This window comes from Engystomops pustulosus, chromosome 7 (assembly GCF_040894005.1).
Source record: "Engystomops pustulosus chromosome 7, aEngPut4.maternal, whole genome shotgun sequence".
Classification (NCBI taxonomy): domain Eukaryota; kingdom Metazoa; phylum Chordata; class Amphibia; order Anura; family Leptodactylidae; genus Engystomops; species Engystomops pustulosus.
Window position 1 is genome coordinate 95561713 of NC_092417.1, and position 8025 is coordinate 95569737.

Genomic DNA, 8025 nt, shown 5'->3' on the forward strand with positions numbered 1-8025 from the left:
AGCCAGAAATTGCACCTACTCTGCTAACTGTGCTGGTTGGGAAGGGAGGCTGCCAGGCAATGCAGTGAGCCCGTGCTGGGTGTTACTGTCCTCCACCTGCACCCGTTCAGGCACAGTCTAGGGCACGCTTGTATGCCAGGTCCAGGCCCAGATTAAGGGTCCCAGCGGTATGGAGCACCTCATTTAAGATGGGGCCCCCCAGCTCGGCAGCCAACGCGGGGCCCCCTTCCACAACAATATATGTGAAAAAAAGATACCACATAGTTATCCTATTACAAATATCAGCGCCATACTACTACCAGATAATGATACCACAATACTGTTACCAATTAAAACTATCATAAAACCAATATTCCAAACTATTCCAAACGATGCCTCGAAACTGCAACCCACAGCATCACCACAACATAAATAAAATACCAACATCCTGATACTGAGCACAAGACTCTATACACAGACCAGTATTACCAATAATTTACCACATAGAAACTCCATTTACTGATGAACTTGATGAACACCACGAGCAAAGGGCAATATCACTAATGACACCTCTGTACCAGGACCAAATAATAACATTACATCCTGCTTATCACCACTACATAATGACTGGATAATACTGCAATACTATATGATAACCTATACAGACAGACCAGTATGTACCAGCATATAGTAACCATATAGTAGTAGATCCCAGTCCTCAGGTGACGCCCCTGATGTTGTCTCTTCCCTCCTGTCTAATCTTCAGGGAGACTTCTTGCAGCCAAGACTCATCTCTGCAGGTTTATAAAACAGAACTGGTTGGCATCATCCTATATACATATATTTAATACCCCTTACACTACAACTGACCACACTGTGCCCCCACATATATCATATATACCCCTCACACTACAACTGACCACACTATACCCCCACATATATATCATATATACCCCTCACACCACAACTGACCACACTGTGCCCCCACATATATCATATATACCCATCACACTACAACTGACCACACTGTGCCCCCACATATTTCATATATACCCCTCACACCATAAATGACCACACTGAGCCCCCACATATTTCATATATACCCCTCACACCATAAATGACCACACTGAGCCCCCCATATATGTCATATATACCACTTACACCACAACTGACCACACTGTACCCCACATATATATCATATATACCCCTCACACTATAACTGACCACAATGTGCCCCCACATATTTCATATATACCCCTCACACTACAACTGACCACACTGAGCCCCCCATATATCATATATACCCCTCACACTACAACTGACCACACTGTGCCCCCACATATATATCATACATACCCCTCACACTACAACTGACCACACTGTGCCCCCACATATTTCATATATACCCCTCACACCATAAATGACCACACTGAGCCCCCCATATATCATATATACCCCTCACACTACAACTGACCACACTGTGCCCCCACATATTTCATATATACCCCTCACACCATAAATGACCACACTGTGCCCCCCATATATCATATATACCCCTCACACTACAACTGACCACAATGTACCCCACATATATCATATATACCCCTCACACCATAAATGACCACACTGTGCCCCCACACCACTACCATTACCACTGCATCATGTCCGAATAATACAGCCCCACCACTACCATTACCACTGCATCATGTCTGAATAATACCGCCCCACCGCTACCATTACCACTGCATCATGACTGAATAATACCACCACACCACTACCATTACCACTGCATCATGTCTGCATAATATGACCACACCACTACCATTACCACTGCATCATGTCTGAATAATACCACCACAACACTACCATTACCACTGCATCATGTCTGAATAATACCACCACACCACTACCATTACCACTGCATCATGTCTGAATAATATGACCACACCACTACCATTACCACTGCATCATGTCTGAATAATACCACCACAACACTACCATTACCACTGCATCATGTCTGAATAATACCACCACACCACTACCATTACCCCTGCATCATGACTGAATAGTACCACCACACCACTACCATTACCACTGCATCACGTCTGAATAATACCACCACAACACTACCATTACCACTGCATCATGTCTGAATAATAGCACCACACCACTACCATTACCCCTGCATCATGACTGAATAGTACCACCACACCACTACCATTACCACTGCATCACGTCTGAATAATACCACCACAACACTACCATTACCACTGCATCATGTCTGAATAATACCACCACACCACTACCATCACCACTGCATCATGTCTGAATAATGCCACCACACCACTACCATCACCACTGCATCATGTCTGAATAATGCCACCACACCACTACCATTACCACGGCATCATGTCTGAATAATACCACCACACCACTACCATCACCACTGCATCATGTCTGAATAATGCCACCACACCACTACCATTACCACGGCATCATGTCTGAATAATACCACCACAACACTACCATTACCTCTGCATCATTTCTGAATAATAGCACCACACCACTACCATTACCCCTGCATCATGACTGAATAGTACCACCACACCACTACCATTACCACTGCATCATGACTGAATAATACCACCACACCGCTACCATTACCACTGCATCATGACTGAATAATATGACCACACCACTACCATTACCCTGCATCATGACTGAATAATATGACCACACCACTACCATTACCCTGCATCATGACTGAATAGTACCACCACACCACTACCATTACCACTGCATCATGACTGAATAGTACCACCACACCACTACCATTACCACTGCATCATGACTGAATAATACCACCACACCACTACCATTACCACTGCATCATGTCTGAATAATACCACCACACCACTACCATTACCACTGCATCATGACTGAATAATACCACCACACCACTACCATTACCACTGCATCATGTCTGAATAATACCACCACACCACTACCATTACCACTGCATCATGACTGAATAGTACCACCACACCACTACCATTACCACTGCATCATGACTGAATAATACCACCACACCACTACCATTACCACTGCATCATGACTGAATAGTACCACCACACCACTACCATTACCACTGCATCATGTCTGAATAATACCACCACACCACTACCATTACCACTGCATCATGACTGAATAATACCACCACACCGCTACCATTACCACTGCATCATGTCTGAATAATACCGCCACACCACTACCATTACCACAGCATCATGACTGAATAATACCGCCCCACCGCTACCATTACCACGGCATCATGTCTGAATAATACCACCACACTGCTACCATTACCACGGCATCATGTCTGAATAATACCACCACACTGCTACCATTACCACGGCATCATGTCTGAATAATACCACCACACCGCTACCCTTACCACTGCATCATGTCTGAATAATACCACCACACCACACCACTACCATTACCTCTGCATCATGTCTGAATAATACCACCACACCACTACCATTACCTCTGCATCATGACTGAATAATACCAACACACCGCTACCATTACCACTGCATCATGACTGAATAATATGACCACACCACTACCATTACCACTGCATCATGTCTGAATAATACCGCCACACCACTACCACTGCATCATGGCGGAATAATACCACCACACCGCTACCATTACCACTGCATCATGACTGAATAATACCACCACACCACTACCATTACCTCTGCATCATGTCTGAATAATACCACCACACCACTACCATCACCACTGCATCATGTCTGAATAATGCCACCACACCACTACCATTACCACGGCATCATGTCTGAATAATACCACCACATCACTACCATTATCCCTGCATCATGACTGAATAATACCACCACACCACTACCATTACCACTGCATCATGACTGAATAATACCACCACACCACTACCATTACCACTGCATCATGACTGAATAATACCACCACACCACTACCATCACCACTGCATCATGACTGACTAACACCACACACCACTACCATCACCACTGCATCATGACTGAATAATATGACAACACCGCTACCATTACCATTGCATCATGTCTGAAAAATACCACCACAACACTACCATTACCACTGCATCATGTCTGAATAATACCACCACACCACTACCATTACCACTGCATCATGACTGAATAACACCACCACACCACTACCATTACCACTGCATCATGTCTGAATAATACCACCACACCACTACCATTACCCCTGCATCATGACTGAATAACACCACCACACCGCTACCATTACCACTGCATCATGACTGAATAATATGACCACACCACTACCATTATCGCTGCATCATGTCTGAATAATACCACCACACCGCTACCATTACCACTGCATCATGACTGAATAATATGACCACACCACTACCATTATCGCTGCGGTATGACTGAATAATACCACCAGACCGCTACCATTACCACTGCAAAATAATACCACCTAACACATACTCAATAAAAAAACATTACCAAAAAATGCATTAAAATTAAAAATGAAATGCTCTGCAGATAAACAAAAATATTTTAATATAATTATATCTGATTACTCACTGTTTACTGTCTTCTTCATTACAACCTCATTACAGCCTCTATAGCGCCCCCTGTAGACTGGGATCTCTTCTTCATCCGGTGTAACTCCTCCAGCTGTGATGAATTCGCCCCTAGATGTCTTCAGCTCTTGGCAGCACATCTGTGCCCTTAAAGACACCTCAATTACTGACAATATCATGGATATATATAGACAGCACCTGCTTACTAAAGCTATATATGGCACCCCCATTTATGAATGAACAGTACCCCTGCTATAGGCCACTCACGGTACACTGCCATTTACATTCATTTATATAAAGCTGCCCCTGCTATACAGCAACCGCCACTTAACAACTAAACCCAAAACATATAAATGACACCTACTCCCCTATACAGTGGCTCCTCTATATATAAATGACACCTCCTCCCGTCCCCTATACAGTGGCTCCTCTATATATAAATTACACCCCCCTCGTCCCCTATACTGTGGCTTCCCTATATATAAATTACACCCCCTCGTCCCCTATACAGTGGCTTCCCTATATATAAAAATTACACCCCCTCGTCCCCTATACAGTGGCTTCCCTATATATAAAAATTACACCCCCTCGTCCCCTATACAGTGGCTTCCCTATATATAAAAATTACACCCCCTCGTCCCCTATACAGTGGCTTCCCTATATATAAAAATTACACCCCCTCGTCCCCTATACAGTGGCTTCCCTACTTATAAATTACACCCCCTCATCCCCTATACAGTGGCTTCCCTATTTATAAATTACACCCCCTCGTCCCCTTTACAGTGGCTTCCCTACTTATAAATTACACCCCCTCATCCCCTATACAGTGACTTCCCTATTTATAAATTACACCCCCTCGTCCCCCATACAATGGCTTCCCTATTTATAAATTACCCCCTCCTGTCCCCTATACAGTTCCTTCTCTCTCTATATATATATATATATTACACCCTCTCCCGTCCCCTATACAATGGCTCCTCTCTATATAAATTACACCCCCCACTCCCCATACAGTGGCTCCTCTATATAAATAACCCCCCTCCACTATACATTTGCTCCTCAACATATATAAAATACACCCCCCATATACAGTGACTCTTCTATATATAAATTACACCCCCTCTGTCTCCTATACAGTGGCTTCCCCCCTCTGTCTCCTATACAGTGCCTCCTCCATATATAAATACCCCCCTCCACTATACATTTGCCCCTTAATATATATAAATTATCTTCTATCTTCCTTTCTGGGCTCCTGTAAAACAATAAAATAATAAAAGTTCACTCACCTTTGCAGACGATTCCTCGCAGCGCTGACAGGATGATCTGCACCCAGGCTCTTCATCTCCCTGCAGTGTGGAGACACAGGCGGCGCGATCTATGAGTCATAGATCGGCCGTCTGTGGAGGACTGAAAGTGCAGGCAGAGGTAACCTGCACTTCTGCCACTCTATGGTATCTGTGCCTTAAAGGCACAGTGCCATATAGTGTGTGCGTGTCAGTATGGGGCTGCTAATAGCGTTTAGCAGCCCCATACTTAGCAGCTGATACCTGCGGGGGCCCCTGTAGCATGTTCTTGTGTACAGGGCCGGATCTACAGCGCCAGATGCCGGGCCCCCATAGAGAGAGGGCTGATCCCGGGGCCCGGCGCAAGTGCTCCAGGAGCGCCAATGTAGATCCGGCTCTGGCCAGGTCAGACCTGTTGTACAAGTGCCGCAGCACATCTCAGGTACCCGTTGAGATTTTTCTAGAGGCTGGAGCCTTCTGACAGTTCCAGCGAGTGCCTGGACACCATCAGATGATCAAATAAAAATGTGCCCCATAGACTTGTATTGTGTGTGAGGCACAGTACACCACAACGTGACCAGGGATCTCTGACTAGTCACATTGGCTCACTCGCTGATGTCAGACGGACCGTAAGCAGGGGAATAAGTAATTCTCCTTATGCACACTCTATTAATGTAGATAACCAGAAACACATAGATAGAAATATACATCAGGTGTGTACAACAACTACAGTATGATCATCCTCACATAACTTACTATGTGTAATGGAGGATAGCTGTGTCAGGCTTTCTGTTGTAGAAGGTGGCTAGCAGGCAGGGCTGATATAATAGCTGCAGGAATCCTCCCTCCTCCTCCATGTGACACTGCTTGTCAGGAAGGGCTGATATGTGGAGAGATAATCTATCAATTTTCTGCCGGCAGGTCTAATATCCTGCACAATGTCAGACTGATCCACAGACGTGTGGAGGGCTGGGGGCGTGGCCAGTGTCCCGGGCAGAGGAAAGAGTTTATCTCTGTTCAGGCTCCTGTACAATTACATGAAAAAGAAGCACCGAAGTGACAGAAGGCAGGGAGCACCACAGAAACTGGTCCTGCACCGAGACATCCGGGGCCCAGACCAAAAGATCCGGGGCACGGGCCCCGGATCTTTTGACCTAGTGACGCCCCTGGTAACAGTAATATTAACCCCTACGGGACTCAGCCTCTTTTGGCCTTAAGGACGCGGCCCCATTTTTCAAATCTGCCCTTTGTCAATAAGTGGTTATAGCTTTGGAACAATATAATATATCCAGGGGATTTTGAGATTGTTTTCTCGTGACACAGTGTACTTCAAATTAGGTCAAAAATTTGGATGATATCTTTTGTGTTTAGTTATGAAAAAAAACTAAATTTGGCAAAAATTTGGAAATTCTTTATTTTCAAAGTTCTAAATTCCCTACTTTTGATGCAGATAGTCATAGCACCAAAATAAATTCATAACTTACATTTACCAAATGTCTTCTTTATATTGGCATGGTTTTTTAAGATTCCACATATTTTACTAGAATGTTATGAGGCTCAGAATTTGGAAAAATCACCAAAACTAATATTTAGATGGACCTGCTCAACTTTTAATTGACTGTGAGAGGCCTAAATAATATCAATATTCATAAATTACCCCATTATGGAAACTACACACCTCAAAGTATGAAAAACCATTTTTAAGAAGTTTGTTAACCCTTTAGGTGTTTTATACGGGTTAAAACAAAATGGAGGTGCAGTCTACAAATTGTAATATTTTTTGACAATACATTCATTTTGGGTGGAAAATTAAACATTTGTAATGGATAAAATTAAAAAAAGGCTCCACAAAGTTTGATACCCAATTTCTCCCGAGTACACTGATACCCTATGCTGTATGGGCGCACGGCCAGGCATAGAAGGGAAGGAGGCGCCATGCAGATCAGATTTGCGATGTCACATTGTACAGGCTATAATTTTTTTTGTTTTTTGATTGTGGACCTATAGGGGCTTATTTTTTTGCCACATGAGATGCACTTTTCTGGTACATCATTTTGGGGCATCTATAGCTAATTGGTGAGATTTTATTAACTCTTTGTTGGTGGAGGAAATGAAAATCATCAATTT

General features: G+C 43.8%; 1 long non-coding RNA gene across 1 annotated transcript; it reads right to left on the minus strand.

The window, feature by feature from the left end:
• Positions 1-535: 535 nt before the first annotated feature.
• On the minus strand, positions 536-6028 carry LOC140070597 (uncharacterized). The gene is made up of 3 exons (XR_011848953.1): positions 5902-6028; positions 4617-4762; positions 536-773 (listed from the first exon to the last, which is right to left on the minus strand). It is a non-coding gene; the product is annotated as an uncharacterized lncRNA (long non-coding RNA).
• Between the last annotated feature and the right edge of the window lie 1997 nt (positions 6029-8025).